Below are 18373 nucleotides of genomic sequence, written 5' to 3'. Positions count from 1 at the left end.
TTAAGTACGCAATGAAGTGGAAATATCGAGATGCACCGAAACAAATAAATATTTCGAATAAAAAGAAAATAAAATATCTTTGAAATATGTCAAAATAAAATCTTCCTAAATTAAGAATTTTAACTCGAGTATAAGGCCTTCGATTTTCCTGTTCTTCCAGGGTAGTTCAATACTCTGAAATATGTCAAAATAAAATCTTCCTAAATTAAGAATTTTGACTCGAGTATAAGGGGTTCGATTTCCCTATTCTTCAAGGATAGTTCAATACTCTGTAATATGTCAAAATAAAACCTTCCTAAATTAAGAATTTTAACTGGAGTATAAGGCCTTCGAATTTCCCGTTCTTTCAGGGTAGTTTGATACTATGTAATATGTTAAAATAAAATCATCCTAAATTAAGAATTTTAATTCAACTCGATTATAGGGGGTTGAATTTTTCTGTTCTTCCAGGTTAGTTCGATATTCTGAAATATGTCAAAATAAAATGTCCCTAAATTAAGAATTTCAACTCGAGTATATTATCAAATCGAGAATTTCCTGCTTCCTGTAGGATAGACTCGATGAATCGTCGACAAGTCAAACAACAAGTAGTACACGGTTACCGAAAATCCACCCCCTGGAGACGCCGCAAAGCGTCGCGACCCCTCCAGACTACTGTTCGCCAATTCTCCATGGGGGAGAAGAAAGTGCGGGACATCGATCCCGGTCACGAAATCTCTCGGCTGTCTCGTTCAATCCCGATAATTTATTTACAATGGACCCCCGGCGCCCCTCGATTTCATCGAAACGGGGATTAGGCAACCCATCCGAGCCCTAAAACCTGCCCACCCTTTCGCTATATCGAATCAAACAAACATAAAGCACGGGCGATCCTCGACGAGCCATTCTTCGGATTCGTCCAGCCTTTCTCACCATATATTATACGTATTATACTGGTTATATCGTTCTAGGGATTACTATAATACGTATTATAGCTCACGCTGAAACAGTGTGTCTCGGTAGCTTTCGCTATGAATGCAATGAAACAAAAAAATTATAAGGTAGCTTATTTCATGGCACGATAACTCGAAAGGTTCTCACGACGTCGGCAAGGAATTTCGAGAGTGAAAGTTTACGTTTAATCAAGGGATGGAAGTTGCGAGACATTAAGGGTGCTTTCGGACGTAGACGCGAACAGTTTGACGGTTTTTGCGAGAGTTCCTGAGATGCTCTAGCGTTTCATGACTGCGAAAATTTTCTGAGCTACGAGCAACTTGCAGGCCTTTTAAATTCATCGGGATAGTTAACTAAGTATTCCAGGATCTTAAGAAATCGCAATGCTTTCGAACTTTCGAAACTCGCCGGTTCTCGGCTTTCCGAATTCAAGGCCAGCAGATCTCTCAAGACCCTGAGAACTTTCCGATGTTTACAAGGCTAGCTGGAGAAGAAAGTAATTTTGGAAGGGTTCGAAGTATTCTTGCTATTGATTTATATCGTCCAAGACTTTGAGAGACCTTAAAATTAAATAGAGCGATAAATCTCTTAAAAGTTCTACAATTAGGGTTGTTAATTCGATTGTTTAACAGCAATAAAACCCAATTCGTTGAATTTTTATGCGTTTATAAAAATACCATCCAGTTCTTCATCTCTAACCATCATAATCCAAGAATCTTAACAATTCCAAGGATGTCTCTCAATCTCATCTGTACTCCAAATTTCCCACATTTTTACCCCATTCCTCGAAACCCAAGGATCCCAAACAATCTCTTCATCATCTATATTCTTATACATGCATTATAAAGGAATTGCAATAATTTCGAACATGATTTCCCGGTTTTTCAAAATTACCTAAAATTTAAAAAACAACACAGAATATCATAATATAAAATCGCAAAAATCCCCCAAATTCTAAATGAAAAACTCTCGATCTCACGATTCTTTTCATATCCAATGAATTCCATCCTCCAAATTTCCACGAGAAGACCGGTGTTATTTGAAACCCTAAAAACCTGGCCAAAAAACAAGAAAAAATAACAGAAGCCAGCCTCCCCTTGACCACAGGGTCCCAAGGCAGAGGCGAAGCGGGTGAAGCGAAGGAACGGGGTGTGTTGCAGAGATAACTGGTTCCCACCGGTGTCGGTGCGTGGCAACGTTTCAGCAATTAACCGAGCGGACGCACCCCTGTCTGCGGGCCACGTATCGCTTTCCAACCCTCGCGGCCGAACGGCTATTTACACAAGAATAACGCGCTTTATGGGATTACGTCAAAACATCGACGCTAGGAATCACCGGCCGCGATCACAATGAACGCAGAAATAGAGAAGAAAACCGTGCGCAGAGAGGGGGATGGTCGGCGGAAAGGGTGCACGCACGGGGTGACCCCCTTTGCGAATGCAAAATCAACGGGCCATTGTTGCCCCGTCGAGGGACACGCCGCGTTTTTCAGCCTACCGGCTGCGCGTGCAGCCTCCGCTTCTAGGCTTCCGTGCTAGTGGCGCGATTCGAGCGCGCTAATTGGAACGCCAGGCCATCCAGGGGAAACGATCGAGGGATGCGATTCGACGAAACCGTCGCGTTCACTGTTCCACCGCCACCCTTCGCAGCCACGCGTGTGTGCGTGTACGGGGGTTGGAGTTAATGGCGGGGTGGCTGTGCGACGCTCATGGTGGAGCGAGTCTTTATGGCAAAGTGACAATCGAGTTTGATGAAATTTCGCGATAATCGGACAGGTTTTTGAATGCGAACAGTTTGACGGTTTTTGCGAGAGTTCCTGAGATGCTCTAGCGTTTCATGACTGCGAAAATTTTCTGAGCTACGAGCAACTTGCAGGCCTTTTAAATTCATCGGGATAGTTAACTAAGTATTCCAGGATCTTAAGAAATCGCAATGCTTTCGAACTTTCGAAACTCGCCGGTTCTCGGCTTTCCGAATTCAAGGCCAGCAGATCTCTCAAGACCCTGAGAACTTTCCGATGTTTACAAGGCTAGCTGGAGAAGAAAGTAATTTTGGAAGGGTTCGAAGTATTCTTGCTATTGATTTATATCGTCCAAGACTTTGAGAGACCTTAAAATTAAATAGAGCGATAAATCTCTTAAAAGTTCTACAATTAGGGTTGTTAATTCGATTGTTTAACAGCAATAAAACCCAATTCGTTGAATTTTTATGCGTTTATAAAAATACCATCCAGTTCTTCATCTCTAACCATCATAATCCAAGAATCTTAACAATTCCAAGGATGTCTCTCAATCTCATCTGTACTCCAAATTTCCCACATTTTTACCCCATTCCTCGAAACCCAAGGATCCCAAACAATCTCTTCATCATCTATATTCTTATACATGCATTATAAAGGAATTGCAATAATTTCGAACATGATTTCCCGGTTTTTCAAAATTACCTAAAATTTAAAAAACAACACAGAATATCATAATATAAAATCGCAAAAATCCCCCAAATTCTAAATGAAAAACTCTCGATCTCACGATTCTTTTCATATCCAATGAATTCCATCCTCCAAATTTCCACGAGAAGACCGGTGTTATTTGAAACCCTAAAAACCTGGCCAAAAAACAAGAAAAAATAACAGAAGCCAGCCTCCCCTTGACCACAGGGTCCCAAGGCAGAGGCGAAGCGGGTGAAGCGAAGGAACGGGGTGTGTTGCAGAGATAACTGGTTCCCACCGGTGTCGGTGCGTGGCAACGTTTCAGCAATTAACCGAGCGGACGCACCCCTGTCTGCGGGCCACGTATCGCTTTCCAACCCTCGCGGCCGAACGGCTATTTACACAAGAATAACGCGCTTTATGGGATTACGTCAAAACATCGACGCTAGGAATCACCGGCCGCGATCACAATGAACGCAGAAATAGAGAAGAAAACCGTGCGCAGAGAGGGGGATGGTCGGCGGAAAGGGTGCACGCACGGGGTGACCCCCTTTGCGAATGCAAAATCAACGGGCCATTGTTGCCCCGTCGAGGGACACGCCGCGTTTTTCAGCCTACCGGCTGCGCGTGCAGCCTCCGCTTCTAGGCTTCCGTGCTAGTGGCGCGATTCGAGCGCGCTAATTGGAACGCCAGGCCATCCAGGGGAAACGATCGAGGGATGCGATTCGACGAAACCGTCGCGTTCACTGTTCCACCGCCACCCTTCGCTGCCACGCGTGTGTGCGTGTACGGGGGTTGGAGTTAATGGCGGGGTGGCTGTGCGACGCTCATGGTGGAGCGAGTCTTTATGGCAAAGTGACAATCGAGTTTGATGAAATTTCGCGATAATCGGACAGGTTTTTGAAGAATTATCTAGTATCGTAATGGCTCAGAATCGAGGCAATCGAAAATTGACACACAATAAAGGACAAATGTATGCTAGTAAAGGAACAGCTTTCCATTTACCTTGGTTGATGGAGTATTAATTCTTGACAGTTGCAACGTTTATTTTAATACTATTAAATTACTGCAACATTTGTTTAATACTATTAAGATAGTCGTCATTTGTTTTAATACTATAAGTAAATACTATATATTTTTCGGAATCCTTGTAGAAATAAACTTTATTCAAGCTTATATCCATAGCACCAACACCTTTATCTAGACGTTTACATTTACGTCTTTGATGAAATTTGGGGGTAATTGACCACGTTTATGGAAAATTATCCAGTAATCGACATGGCGAATCGAGTCAATCGAAGATTGAAACCAAATAAAGAATAAATGTATGCTAGTGAAGGAACAGCTTTCCATTTACCTTGGTTGATAGAATATTAACCCTTTGAAGTTAACAGTTGCAACTCTCAGGTGTCATTTGTTTTAATACTATAACTACAACTATATATTTTTCGGACACCTTGTAGAAATAAACTTTATTCAAGCTTTTGTTCGTAGTACCAATACCTTTATCTAGACGTTTACATTTACATGATTGATGAAATTTGGGGGTAATTGACCACGTTTATGAAAAATTATCCAGTAATCGACATGGCGAATCGAGTCAATCGAAGTTTGAGACCAAATATAGAGCAGATTAAATTTAAATTTTAAAGGAACATTTTTGGACATTTTTCCATTTTTGGAAAAATTACCCAGCAATTGAAATGGCGAATCCAGTCAATCGAAGATTGAGACCAAATAAAGAGTGAAGGAACAGTTCTTCATTTACCTTTAATGTTGGAATATTAAATTTAAATTTTAGAGGCACATTTTTGGACACGTGGTAAATCATTAATAATTTATTAAGGGTTGGTAGATGAATCTATTTTTCGGAAACCTTGTAAAAATAAACTTCATTCAGGCTTTTATCTGTAGTACCAATACCTTTATCTAGACATCAACATTTACGTCTTTGATAAAATTTGGGGTTAATTGACCACGTTTTTGAAAAATTCCTCATTGAGTAGACAAAATGGCGAATCGAGTCAATCGAAAATTAAGACCCAATAAAAGGCAAGCGTATACGAGAGAAGGAACAGCTCTCAATTTACTTTGAATATTGAAATATTAAATTTAAATTTTAGAGAAACATTTTTGGACACGTGATAATTCATTAAGGGTTGGTAGATTTATCTGATAGATCTATTTTTCAGGAATCTAATAAAAATAAACTTTCTTCAGGCTTTTATCCGTTGTACCAGCTCCTTTATTTAGACCCACTTTTCTGATGAAATTTTGGGATTATCGACCACATTTCTGAAAAATTGCCCAGCAGCCGAAATGGTTTATCGAGTCAATCAAAGTTTGAGGCCTAACGAAAAGCCAACTGTATGCGAGTGAATGAACAGCTCTCCATTTACCTCGCTTGATGGAATATTAACGCTTTGCACTTGACAGTTGCAACTCTCAGTCGCCATTTATGTTAATGCTACAACCTAAATAACGAATAAAAAGCGATAAATATATTAAAAATAACTACACACGAGATATTCAAATAAAATATTTCTATTTATTCATTCCTCACGCAAACACACGTTTTATATTTTTTATTTCAATATTCAAAATGTCAGCGAGCTTATAAAAATATAAGAAAAGCTTCGAGTTGCTGGTTTCTATCACGAAAAAATTTTCCCGTGCAAAGGATTAAGAGAAATATTTTTGCATACGTGGTAATTTATTAAGGGCACGTAGATTTATCTCGCGAACCTATTTTCTGAAATTTTCTTGCAGAAGTAAACTTTATTCTGACTTTTATCCGTTGTGCCTGCACCTTTATTTAGCCGTTTACACTTTCGTGGTTCAGGAGGAACTGAGAGTTGTTAGAACCGTGAATAAATTAACTACCAGGTTATTTACACAACAATGAGAATTATTCAGAGTTATAGATCCACAAAAGATGGCGTCATTGTGCCTGATTCACGTGTACTTCTCTACACTCCTGACTCACAGAATAATTCAAAAATAAGAAATAAATAAATTAAACAATCTCGATAATTACTTAAAATCATATTAATAACTTTTATTCGAACCTGCGATTTTTGAGAATATCCATACCGGTATACAATGAGTCATCGTGAGTCATTGGCACTAAAAGAGCCAATCTCTGCACAGCCACGAAATTGCTACGACTATACAGTGCTATACCAACAGCGTAATACTATCGAAAAATAATTTCATTCGCGAGATTTCACTCGGAATCCTATATTTTTAATTTTCGTATCGCTTATCGATAAAATAGACGCGATACTATTTTTAACAGCACCTATATCAATTTTCCCTCTCTTTCGATAACAACGCGCAGAAGTGGATACACAAAGCGAACCGAAGTTCCGTTCACGAACCGCAGTTTCAATTAAACGAAGCTCTCCTTTGAGGCGAAAGAGATCTCCCAGAGATTTGATCACAACAGGGTGCAGTATAACAGAGTATCACGTAAGTAGGTGATTTACCGTGAAGCTGACCGCAGGCATCAGGCGGGATTAAAAAACTTGAGGGAAGTAAAACCGCCACCGAAATTAAGGAACTTAAACTAGGAAACTACCCTGCCACGAGGGTAGCGGATTACTTTAATAAAATATTATGGGATACCATTTGGAAAGAAATCGAGAATCGGCCATTGCCAACGAAAACAAATTATAAACCGATCGATATTTTCTAGAAGCAAATGGAAAAGTTATTTTCGCTGGAAAAATTAATTTGCGTGGGTTCCTATGGAGAGGTGAAGCGTAGATTAAGTAAAGCATAAAAGCAGGGTCCTTGGTGATCAAAACAGAGTTCTTAGAATTTCAAATCAGAATTCTTAGCATGGCAATAGCATAACTCTTTCTTTAACACGTTAACCACTTGCGTTGGAAAGACGTGTCACGCACGTGGTATTGCTTTTGTCACAGAATTGCCAACGACGTGGTACACACGTCCTTAGGCAATTGTTACAGAAACACTGGTCTGTTCTAGCACACGCGTCTGTGAATTTCTTGCCACTGCAAGTGGTTAAATGCCATGGAGTCACCGGTGACCGGCACTCAACTTGGCGATGCCGCCATGGGGGGTCACCGGTGACTGGCGCGCCCAGATTGATAGAAATATATATAATTTAAACAAATGTAAATATTTAGAAATTTTTATTATTACCATCGTTAATTCAATGGTGGCCCCCGTCGCATTTAACATGTCAAACATGTTAGGTGAAAATACATATATACGTTCGTAGCCCAAATTGAATGGTTGTGTGAGAACCCACACATGGGTTCATAGCGTTCAAATGGTTAAATTAGTTTCATGAGTTCTGTGCTTGTAATAACTTGTTCTTGTTGTCCTGTAAGTTTTTTGGTATCTCAAAACCAGTTACCACCATCCCACGATATTATACACCATGAAATGTCAAAAAGAAAAGGAAAACAGGAAAAATTAGCAATAAGTTATCGAATTCTAATATATTTGTCGAATATACGCAGCCGTTAAAACGGAGCTATCAGCTGAGTAAAGTTTAGCTTCCACCAAGAAGTTTCCAATACTTCTTTCACCCATCTTCGCTTCTTTCGCTCCTTTTTATTTCCCGTATCGTAAATTCAATATCCTGTTCCAACTTTATGGTATTAAAAGAAGAGACGCCGGGTTATTGCACGGGGATTTCTGAATATTTCCTCTCGATTTATGTCTGCCGCGACACGCGCGTCATTTGTCGAACGTGTCTCTCAGTTTAATCGTAAGTTCACGCCGACAGTAACTTACCGGGCAGAATGAAACTTTAATATGTTAATGCGTCCTCGTCGTTTCCCGTACACCGTTTCCGGCCGCATCGATTAAAACGAGACGGATGCTCGTTCGTCAAACTTGTCATTAGCCTGTATCGAACCCTCGATCAAGGGGAAACTACCCCGATCGACGGAAAAACGGTCAACGTTGACGGATTATCATCATAAAAATCACTATAACTCGTGATCGAAATTACCGCGAGACGTATCGGGTACACTTACGCATCCATCATACTTTGTTATTCGATCACCTGTGTACCATGCACCTGAACGTTGGAGAAATATTTGTCGAGGGTAAAAGATACCGGGGGTTAATACTCTGCTGAAAGTGAAGTTATTTTTCCTCGAGAGACTGCGATTAAAAAGTTTCGAATTTTGCGGGATAAATGATCGAATTAACGAACCTCTAGCAATGAGATTACAACGTTTAATTGAGCCGTTCACTGCACAAATCGATTAACTCCGCTTTTTGAAAAATCTTAAATATGAAAAGTTACGACTATATTATATATAGTGCTTTGACACTTAAATTTGAGATCTTTCAAAAAGTGGAGATAATCGAATTGTGCAGAGAACGTCTCAATTAATGGATAAATTTTCCAGTGGAAAATTAAAGAAGGGGGATTTGTTTTTAAAAATTAAACGCGATAGGAAAATTTTGAGCGTCATCGAGTGTCACGAAATAGGAGATATGACAATTAACGGATCCTAGACAACGAAATTGCAATCTTTCCGATAAAATGGAGAAAAGAATTAAAATTAGAGGAAATCCTATTTCGTTTTATTCTTTTTCAAACGTGATCGAGGAAACTTTATAACTGACTTTTTCCATCGGAAATTTTTGGTGTTTTCATATATCCATCATAGCCTGTTATTCGATTCGATGAACTGCTATGAAACATTCGAGAAGCATAAAAAATACGAAAAGTATTAAACACGGTGAAGAATAGTCTTTCCATTGAAAGTTGAAAAATTACCTTTTTCATTAATTATTAATTTGGAAATTTTAAAAATAAAGAAAAGATTCGATTTTAAAAAACTTCAGTGCCATACACGCTCGAATAATACTTTGATTAATATTTCACTATAGAGAAATATTTTCTATGCGTTTTGCTATCAAAATTTTCCACCACCCCCGTCAGGCGAGCTTTGTGGAAATCATCGAGCACGAAGGCCGGGGGAAATGTTTTCCTCTCGATTTTCGGCTAGTTTTCCTTGACATGGGAAACAATCGGCGCGTTAGCTTCCCTTTGCTAGGTGAATTTCGAGCTGTCACGATCAGGGATCGATTTTTAGACGCGAATGATGCGCACCGGCTCGACTCGTTGGAAAATTATCCATCAATCGCGGAGATAACGCAATAGGGGCGTAGTAGGAATAGAAACGGGACACTGTCAATCGCAACCCTGCCCAGGGGTATGTCTTTAACACCGAAACTATCGAAGAAATCGAAATAACCTGTTTTACGTTTTAATTTTCGCAATTTCCAAAAATATTATTTCAATTATCGATAAAATTAAGGGTGACTTTTACTAAAACACAATCGTGATTATAATGTAACCATTTATCATCATAATACCGCTATAATTATTATCAATTATTATCCTTATAATTTACAATATTAATTATTATCATTTAAATATGATATATTTAGTTAATTATTAAAGATTGGGGGTTCTAGCGAATCTAGTAAAAATTCGTTAAAAAAATGCATGCTTTGTGAAAAAAAAAGGAAAAATAAAATAAGCAGCGTGTTGTTTAAACATCAGTGAACTATCTTCGAGGGGAGTTATTCGTTTAAATGTTCCAGAATCGAGAGTTGGATATTTTAAGTTGTTTTCATGGTAGCCGGCTTGAAAGGAGACGCTGGGAAATTTGTAGCGAGCAGAAATGCAGATTTCATAAGACAATATCGGCTTAAAAAGTTATTTTCAGTTTCGTTTTTCGTTCTGCTTCCTGTGAAACGTGTCCCGCTTGTCTTTCGCTTCGCCGAGAGTTTGACGTTTTATGTCGAACTTTGTACTGATTTAAAGTTTCAACACGGCCGAATCTTTGTTTTTGCTTTCGAGTAATGGGTTTTACACTTCTTCCCTCTTCTGCCGGGACTGCAAGCTGCACGTTTTTCCGCTCTTTACAGCTATTTATCTGCTTACATTTCTCTCATCTTATCGCTGAATACCGAGTATTGTTATTGCTACTTCTTAACAGGAAAACGTGAATCCAATCATGGATTTATGTTATAAATTAAAATAATAAATTAAAATAAATTAAATCGCGAAATTAAATGATAAAAGTGATAGGGATAAATGAATAATTTTGATTCGAAACTATTATGCAGACACGTTGTATCATTTTCCATAATTGAATAAGGATTATGGAAATCATCAATACTGATTACTTTCCAGTAACGTGTATCAAAATATGGTATACATAAAGAATAAAAATGACAGTGATATAATATAAATAAATATAAAATAATGTTATTAATTATAATCACTGCCTTTACAAAATGTTTATTGAAATAATATATAATTGAAGATCAATATTAACCTATTATTTATAATTTCTATCCAATTTTGTTCATTTATGGTATATTTATGTTGTTGGGAACATTTTATTTATTGTATTATGTTGCAAATTTCATAAATTGCTCTATTATTTAGTATTTCACGAAGCAAGACCACTTTTACGTCCAATTACCCAATATAAAATAGTTTAAATTTTATACTACATACACTATTAATTATAATTACTGCCATTAAAAAATGTTTATTGAAATAATATACAATTAAGGATCAATATTAACTTATTATTTATAATTTCTCTTCAATTTTGATTCTTGGTATATTTATCTGATTCTATGGTATATTTATGTTATTGGGGAAATTTTATTCATGGCATTTAATTAATTGCATTATGTTACAAATTCCATAAATTGTTCTATTATTTAGTATTCCACGAAGCAAGACCACTTTTACGTTCAATTACCCAATATAAAATAGTTTAAATTTTATTCTACACATGCTATTAATTATAATCACTGTTTTTACAACATTTAACGAAATAATACATAATTGACGGTTAATATTAATTTATTATTTATAGCTTCTCTCCAATTTTGATCATTTATAGTATATTTCTGTTATTAGGGACATTTTATTAATTGTATTATGTTCCAAACTCCATAAATTGTCTTATTATTTACTATTCCACGAAGGAAGATCACTTTTACGTTCAGTTACCCAATAAAATTGAACAAAATTAAATAAAACGATACAGAAATACATAAAAATTGACAATTTCTTAGCACGTAGCATATATCAAACAGCGAAAATAAATTATCCAGTTCCAGCAATTTTACCCCGATTAGTCCCATAAATATAAACCACGATCTCCCCCATCAAACGTGCACCCCAACGCTCCTGAGAAACCCAACGAGCCACCAATCTTCTCTAAACCTTTGCACTTACGACCACATAATCACCATGACTCGTCCATTCGTACGGAATTAAGGAATCCAAGAGTCCGTGCCCCTGCCTGTGCAGCGTCGCGACGCATCGAGCATCCGGCATGCAGGAGCTTCCTGCGAGCGCGTTCGACCGTAATATCGACGACATGATAATTTCTGCCGCGTCCCGAGGGGAATTGCCGGCGTCGGCATTGCGAAAGAAGAAAACCAGGAAGGAGAGGAAGAAAAGGAAGGAAAAAAGGAGCGCACTCATCGAAATTCAAAGGGCTCCGTGGATGCCGGAGTATCGAGTCTCTCTCTCGATCGATATGCCCGTGGTATACGCCATTTGCGACCCCTACGTGGCCACCGTAGGCCTGCTGAGCCCGAACAGCCAACGGGGAAATCGTGTAAAGAAGACACGAGGAGGCCGCGAATAAATTAGCCGCTGGTTTTAAAGCGATTACGAAGGTCAGATTCTAATCCGGCCAGATGCGCCTCCTCACCCTTTTTTTCCGCGCCAGCCTGGCCACGTTATTGTTATAGAAGGACCCGTGGTGCAAGGGCCGAGGAGTTTAACGAGGTTACCTGAGCGTGGTTTGGCTGGTGTGGTCCTGGAGCGGTGAGCTAGATAAAAGTGGACGTCGAGGAGGGTGAAGTGGTGTGAGGGTGAACGTGGAGGAACAGAGGGTGAGTCGATATTGTTGTTGGGTGGTTGATGGATCGGGCAAGGTATCGGGCTATTGAAAAGTAGAGAAACGATCGTTGCTTGTGGCGAAGAATGGAGCTGTGGCGAAAAATACTCGTGTGTTAGTGTCCATCGGTGATGGAGCTTCATTATTTTTCTGCGTGTTCCCTCATATGGTTCATGTGTCCAAATTAGCGATTACCCGAATAAATTAGGGAACAAATATGGCAGACAACCGTGGTGACTTCATTCAGAGATAGCGTGTGTACAAGGTACGTATAACAAACGTGTGTTGAAAGAAGAGAACAAGAGAGAGAGAGAAAGAGAGAGGAACAAAAGCCTCTGAAGGAGCTTTTGTTCCTGTCAGTCGGGTACAAATCCCTGTCAAAAATGGAGTAAAAGTAAAAATGAAACCGATTATTGCAGATAGAAAATGGATATATTAACCCTATGCACTCTGGGCAATTTTTAATATGGCTTATCAGCAATTCTGAGTCATTTTACCTTTCCTGTTAGCTTTTATAGTACCACTCGAGTGGCGTTTCATTTTTATTAGGACTTCTGCCAAAGATATACTGGTATAACAATAAACATATGGTAATGCTTTGGGAATTTTATTTAACAATTTTTAATATAAATGCAAAGTGCAAAGGGTTAATTTATACTCAAATCATTAATATTAAGTGATCATTTTTGTGCTATCCTTTTGCATAATTATTTTGTGCAAATATACACCATGGAAAACATGGAATGTCATCCTTTCTTAACACGTTGACTGTCATGGAGTCATCAGTGACCAGTGCTTGTCTCCTCAATAAGCCATAGTGGTTATTAATATCCTACGATATTAATTTTTTAAACTTATATTTGTTTAATTTTAACCAATCTTTGAATGTTTCTGCAATATAAATAAATAGAGAATTTTTAATAGAAAACATTAATAATTAGCACCATTTTCCTTCTTCCTTTTAGCTATGTTTGATAACCAAAATTAAATTAAAATTAAAAATTATATCCCAAGAAGAATGGAAATTTTATCGTGGCTCCCTAAGTGTGCATGACAGTCAAAGTGTTAAATTAAAAACACAGTTGGCTAAAATATTAACAATATAGACGGGAGAACGAGGATTTCGTGATTAAAGGATCGGTGAAATCTGGCTGTGAAATTTTCTATATTAACAGAAATCGTTCGATTAGACTGATTTTGAAAAGTGGGAATAATGTTAAACTAGTTCGTGGATTCCTTCCGAAACAGCAGGGGAGCTGGATGGCAGAGAACCAAAGCGACGCGTGAAAAGCGCTCGCTGATACGCGAGCCTGATCCAGTCCGTTTGTTAACAAATAAAAGGGAGCAAGACGGGAGAGCAGACGAGCATTGTTTCGCAGCGATAAATCGAATCGTCGCTATAAATCGCGATTCTTTAAAACGTACCTCGCGCTAGCTTTTAAAGAGGCCTCGAACCGGGCGCTTTGGCTTTCAATTAAACATTTCGAGGCTCGTCGAGCTTTCCCTTTTCTTTCCTTTTCGCAAGTGAAAGCGTTGTTGAAAAATTTCAACGATCCAACTTCCAGTTAAAAGACTTTCCCTGCTATTTTATTTTCTAACGCTCAGTATTAATCCGTATCGGTTCACTTCTACCGATACGAAGTCTCCTTTTTTTAAAACAACCCCCATTCAATAAAAAAAAAAAAGAAAAAAAGGGGGAAAAAGAAAAATGGTGGAAAGGTAGAATTTTTCAAGTCGATTCGTATTAATTCGATTTAAAATATTAGAAAAATATTGACTACTAGTTATCAAACTGAAATAAATATATTATAATCCATTAATAACAGGATTTCGCAAATTTATTATAAACGTATCCTTGATACTGCCAATACGCAATTTAGCTAATTTTTCCAAATTACGATATATTTCCTAGTCACTCAATTTTATATTTATTCATTACTAGTTATTCTCCAAATTTTGATATTTTATATTCAAATTAAATTTCTGTATTTTAATTTGTATAGTAATCGACTTAGCAAATTAACGACTTGAACTGAATATTTTTCATCTCGTTCTACGCTCGCAAGGGAGCATTAAGAATGCTCTCCATTTCGGAACATCCAAATTTACCTGCCGATATTAATTCCTGCATTATACAAGTTGCTCGGGGTACGAAAATTCGCAGCACCTCGAGCTCTTAATTACCGCGAGCCTCCACGATCTATCTCGAAGCCCCTGGAATCCATGGGTCCGAGTTCGTGCAAACAGTTACAAAGCCTGGCGACCAACAACGAAGTTACCACCCGCGTTCCGGGAAATCATTTTAATCAAAAGCAAACAGAGGCGGCCGCGGGCCAAACGTGATTAATCACCGAATTAACGCTAAAGACTCGAGGTTTGTTCACCGCGGGCTTCGTTTCAATTAAACGAGTCCTATGCCTGCAGTCTGCTCTAGCGCTCATTCAGCAATTGCGGTATGCATGAAACGCGATGATTCGCGACCGAAGTATCCGAAAAACGCGGGAAACTCGGATCCGGAGGTAAAATCGCGCTGCGGATGAAGTCGCGTTGAATTTACGCACGAATAATGAAGCGACGTATCGCGTGTCGGATGATCCTCAGAGATAACCCATCGTTCATTGCATGGAGAACACCGAAATTAATTTTAGAAATTAATTTTAGAAATTAATTTTATTGTTTCTAATTTGACTTCGGCCTGCATAAATTGTTACGCTCGATGAAGTCCGCGAGATAAATCGTTCTTGCGAAACGTATTTTGGTTATCGTTTTTAAAAAAGGAAATTATAATTACGCGATAAACATTTTATCAATTTAAATGCATATTTCGTCGGAGGAACTTAAATAAATCGTTTAATTACATTTTCCGGTATTTCGGATTGTTTTTATTCGGGAATTTATGAATAAAATATCAGATATGACGTGTCTCTCTGGGAATGACACTGCGCGGAAAAGGAGAAAGGAATAGTGGAATTCGCGGTAAATGAAAGTGGAATGAAAAATGGGATAGTGGACTGTGATTGCTCCGTGTTCACCGCTGATTACGTTTGCGAGTGAAAAATATTCTATGTAATTTATTCGGTGAAACGATTTCGAACTACGAAAATCGAACGGGCGTGAAATGTCATTAACGTTGCTATTCACCGGCTCACCGAATTTCCCTTGTCTATGCCGTATATTAACGAATGATTTTCATAGGAAATTCGGCCCCGCGAGGCGAAACATCGCGCGTAAACTTCGCGCACGTTCATTTTTATTCGGAATAAACGTCGAATTCATATCCATGTCCGAATATTTTTTACCGCGGGTTCATTTAAGCCAGGGAACGCGTGGCTCGTTCATTGGACGTTTATTTCAATCGTCCTCTGTCTATATTACACCTCGTATTTGCAACGAATGCTGAAATTTTGTAATAAATATTGGCAGAATTGCATACTTGTGAATCGGAAGAAGGTAATATCAGCTGGGGGATTTAATTGAAGAATTTTTCGATTAATCGTGCAATCTCCCGTAGTTTCCACTAGCCAGCTTCATAACAGATCAACCAATTTTGTTCCGACGTGCAGCCACACCCCTGTTCTATTTTTTTTTTTCCCCCCTCATGGAGGGAAAAAAATAGAGGCACGTGTAAATTACGCGTGTTCGAAAACAAAATAGCGATGTTAATTAAAAAACAAAAGAGTTTGGCAGTGAGAGCCGATAGAAATTTTCAATATGCGATATTTTCACCGAAAAAGCTCAATATTTGTTAACCGAGCCTTCGCAGTTTTCCAATGCTGTCAAATATGTTTTAAGCTCCGCGAGCAGAAGTCACGTATTCGATTTAGTTTCATAAATACTGTCCGTCGAAACACGCCGTTAGAATCTCTATTTAAATAAACTACATGTGAGAAAATTGGCCTACCTTTCGTCGTTTAAATAATATCGTCGCTTCCGAGTTTCGAAAACGAAATTTTATTTCAGAATTCTAACCTTATTTAAATTTTACTAATTTCATTTCCCAAGTTTAGTAATTTCTAAACCAATGCTCAGCTTTTCTTAAATAAATCAATAATGTTATATAAAATAAATTATCTTTGGCGAATGAAATAATTCAAACAAACATAAACGCGATAAAAATGTTTTACAATCGTAATCGCACAATTACAATTGTAATTACAAAATTACAATTATAATTATGATCATAATCACACAATTGCAACTATAATCACACAATTGCAATTACAATTACAAAATTAGAATTATAATCACACAATTATAATTACAATTACAAAATTTCAATTATAATCATACAATTATAATTATAATTACAAAATCACAATTATAATTAAGGTCATAATCACACAATTACAATTATAATTACAAAATTACAATTACAATTACGATCATAATCACAAAATTACAATTATAATTACAAGATTACAACTATAACCACACAATTACAATTGTAATTACAAAATTATTATTATAATCACACAATTACAATTACGAAATTAAAATTATAATTATGATTATAACTACACAATTATAATTGCAATTACAAAATTACAATTACAGTCACACAATTGTAATTACAATTATAATTATGATTACAATCACACAATTACAATTGTAATTATAAAATTACAATTATAATCACGCAATTACAATTACAATTACAAAATTAAAGTTATAATTATGATTATAACCACACAATTATAATTGCAATTACAAAATTACAATTATAACCACACAATAATAATTATAATCACACAATTACAATTATAATTACAATTACGATCCAAATATAAAATAAAATATATTATATATACTTATAGAAGTAGTTATTTTGATATACGTGATAAAAGCGTCAGCGAGTGAGGAACACGTAACAAAATCCGCATGCTTGGTGGAAACCACCCCAAACGGCGAGCACGAGTGTCCCAGCCACCCCCAACCTGTGGGATCTCCTCGGATCGAGATGAAATAAGAAATTACCGCTCGTTAGAAAACCATCAGCCCGGAAGTGTGATCCAGAGGAACAATCGAATCCCGACGACGATGAAATCGTTCCCATTTCGCCGATGTTGCGACGCCTTCGCGTCACGTACCCCTCCGAATAATTTCATTCCCGCGATCCCCGTGTCATTATCATCGTCGACGCCGTAGGAGGAATCTTGCGCCCGGATTTGAAATTCAGATCTCGATCATCGGATAACATTCCCTTCGCGTTTATCGCGTGCCACGGACGAGATATTATTGAAATCGTTCCGTAACGCAAGCAGCCATCCACCTCCCGATCCTTTCGAAATCGTTATTACCTGTGCTGGATCGGTTATCCCAGCGTTTGGTCACCGCTGGAACGAAAATGTTTTTCGAACCAGTCGCGATCCGTTATCACGAGGGGTGAGGGGTGAAATTATTTGTCTGAAACGTTTGATCGAGGTGCAGAAATGAAAGGGTGAGCGCGCATATTGCTCGGTACGTGGAAAAATAAAGTATCCCATTTCTTCCTCCATTATTTTACGACCAATATCGCGTTAATTTCGCATTTCGTTAATTTTATTCCGAATTTTTACCATTTCACACCCCTTTTATCTATTATTTATTATTCGTATCTTTGTCTAATTTTATAACGAACGATGTAAAATCAAATATGCAATATTCGGATACAACGAGTCAGTCTCCAAGTGCATTGGAAAAATAAAGCACATGATTTCTTTCTCCATTATTTTATGGCCAATATTGCGTTAATTTCATGAGTGTTGGTTTTATGAGATTGTGAGTGTTGGTTTTACATGTATGAATGGGAATGAGGTAGAATAAGTGAAAGTCATTTGGGATGATATAAATACAATATGTTTGAGTGATGTCTAGTATGAATGTTGTTAAAAATATTTAGAAGAATGTGCTAGAATAAAACAGTTACGTGAGAATGGTCATAGGGTAAACATGTGTTAATGAGAGTTAGAGAGAGAGAAAAGAATTTTCAAGATAGAGTCAATCTTTGTATTCAAAATAGTTAATTTAGAATTGTTGTCAATATTTGAATATCATTATCTAAATATATTAATTTGTTAACTGTTAAAAGACGTAGAAG

This window comes from Eufriesea mexicana, unplaced genomic scaffold (genome assembly GCF_001483705.2).
Source record: "Eufriesea mexicana isolate 0111107269 unplaced genomic scaffold, ASM148370v2 scaffold54, whole genome shotgun sequence".
Lineage (NCBI taxonomy): Eukaryota > Metazoa > Arthropoda > Insecta > Hymenoptera > Apidae > Eufriesea > Eufriesea mexicana.
Note: the sequence above shows the minus strand (reverse complement) of the source record.